At 42.1% G+C, this 2,500-nt stretch overlaps 1 protein-coding gene across 1 annotated transcript in view; it reads left to right on the plus strand.

Annotated features, from left to right (window-relative positions):
- The window catches only part of adamts10 (ADAM metallopeptidase with thrombospondin type 1 motif, 10), a 77,827-nt gene extending 77,038 nt beyond the window's left edge, over positions 1 to 789 (plus strand). Inside the window, exon 25 of the mRNA XM_076279135.1 lies at positions 1 to 789. This exon is cut by the window's left edge and continues 1,415 nt beyond it. The gene's annotated coding sequence lies outside the window, so the exon portion shown is untranslated.
- Positions 790 to 2,500: the final 1,711 nt, after the last annotated feature.

The following is a 2,500-nucleotide window of genomic DNA, read 5'->3' on the forward strand; positions in this document are numbered from 1 at the left end:
CACATGGGCCAGGCCATAGTCCTGCCCACTGCCCATATAGTACAACTCAACACTGATCTCACTGCCCATATAGTACAACTCAACACTGATCTCACCACATGGGCCAGGCCATAGTCCTGCCCACCGCCCATATAGTACAAATCAACACTGATCTCACCACATGGGCCAGGCCACTGCCCATATAGTACAACTCAACACTGATCTCACCACATGGGCCAGGCCACTGCCCATATAGTACAACTCAACACTGATCTCACCACATGGGCCAGGCCATAGTCCTGCCCACCGTCCATCCAGCTCAACACTGATCTCATCACTTGAACCAGATGTGCAGTATTCAGTCTTCAAAAGCTAAACAGTTTTTATTATGCCAGATAGTAGGTTTTGAATGCAACCAGCATAGCATTGGGTTTTATTTCAAGTATAGAAGAAGAGTCAATGTGATCACTCCATGTTGAAGAGTATAGAAGAGTCAATGTGATCACTCCATGTTGAAGAGTATAGAAGAGTCAATGCAATTACTCCATGTTGAAGAGCTAATTGAGCCCAGCGTACCTGTGTCCCAGCGACCGTCCCACAGCACAGATGGGCGGAGCCGGGGGACGTCTGTGACAGCGCTTGTGTGTGGAGATTGAAAGCAGGATGAGAGAGATGTCTGTAGCGTACTCCTGATGGAGGAAGCTTGTTGCTGAGCGGTCGTGGCATTCTCCCACTGCAAAAACTGCTTATCTAACAAAATCTAACCAAGTGTTATTAATCTTATATCAAGATAAAAAAAAACTAGTTAGTATTGTTTTCAGTATAAAGAGACTTACCTAGCGCTTTCTTGTGAAAACATTTGACTTAATTAAAAAAAAGAATGACTTATTTTAAGACATCTCATCCTGAAAACAAGCAAATTTGTCTGCCAGTGCGTTAAGCAAATTTGTCCTAAAAACAAGCAAATTTGTCTGCCAGTGCGTTGAGCAAATTTGTCTTGATAAGACTCCTTAAAATAAGTCAAAGTCTTCTTAAATTAAGTCAAAATGTTCTTTTGAGAGGGCGCTAGGTAAGTCTTTTCATACTAAAAACAATACCAAATAGATTTTTTTATCTTAATATAAGATTAATAACACTTGGTTAGAATTCATTTTTTGCAGTGCTCCCTGGTGCTTTGGAATGGTGCTATTTCTTAATTCTTCTTATCGTTGTTGAAATCATTCGAATGAAAACTCATTCACTTGTGATCAAGTTAAATTGGTGAAGATGCTGTGTGTATGTAACAAGATTTAGAAGAAAAGACCTTATTTCTGTTTTTACTTACCATGTATGCCAGATATGTGCTAAAAGAAATTACTTAGTAAAACATTAAATGTTTATATTTTATTTTTATCATTTTATACACCCCTTGTTGTATCTTTCAGGGTGTATATAAATCCACAATGGTTGACAATAAAGTTTTTTTAAGAGTCAATTGAAGTGCATTCTATAATCAAATACAGCCATGACACTGTAGCTCAGAGCATTTGCCATTGTGTGTGTGTGTGTAATTGTGTGTGTGTGTGTGTGTGTGTAATTGTGTGTGTGTGTGTGTGTGTGTGTGCCATTCCATAGTAGCCTTGCACTAGCAAGCATTGTGTCATCCTCTCACTGAAATAGGTGAGTTGGCATTGGCCATGATGACTTGTTCCATGCAGTAAATCCTGATGGTGGAACGACCTGCCCAGTGCCATCAGAGTACTGGCGTCCCTCTTTGCTGAAAGCTATGAAGGACACCTCCTCTCCTAACACTTGAAACAGTCCAACACACACTTGCCGTGCATTTCCCTCGTCTTCTTTTATCACGTACACTTCCTGCCACACTCGTACCTACAGTCAGTTCCTGTGTGTCCGCCACATTGTGTATAAACCGCAGGGCAGTGTTTTATTACCCTGGAAATCCAGAGTTCTCGCGGGAGCACAATTTGAATTTGCTCAGCTTGTATTGTGGGGCACCAATCACATCGGTGTATCTGATATAGGCGAACCAGAGGCGAGCTAAACAGATGGCAGTCGTAGTGTTATCCAATTGCGTCGAAGTCCGGAATCATTCAGTAAACATTGGTCGTATCTTATCCAACTGCGTGCAGTGAGATTGTCAAATGCATGCTTGGCGCCGCCTCTCGAGTTGGGCCATTACATTATTCATGGCCAGACCCTTACTCTTTCGGATTTGGGTCTGGAATCTCGAGGCTAGTATTTTATGCAAATTTTTAAAAAAAATGTATTAACCGCACCCGTGTCTTAACCGCAGGGCCGGACGTGCCGCCCAATAAATCAGAATCAGTTGGTGGTTTAATCATAAAGAATAATTAAGAGCAGAACTCCATTCCCACATATAGCCCACCCCAGTGTATTAACCTCATCAACAGCATCCATTTTCCAACTGGAACAGAAAATCTTTAGGGATTGCATTGTGCCCAATGGGGATTCTCTGAAGTGGTCAAGAGCAGGGGTCACCTGAGCCGAGCAGGGGTCACCT

This window comes from Alosa pseudoharengus, unplaced genomic scaffold (assembly GCF_046254945.1).
Source record: "Alosa pseudoharengus isolate Yale_2024_CS ecotype anadromous, Long Island Sound unplaced genomic scaffold, YU_APseudo_1.1 YU_APseudo_1.1_scf_11, whole genome shotgun sequence".
Taxonomy (NCBI): Eukaryota; Metazoa; Chordata; class Actinopteri; order Clupeiformes; family Clupeidae; genus Alosa; species Alosa pseudoharengus.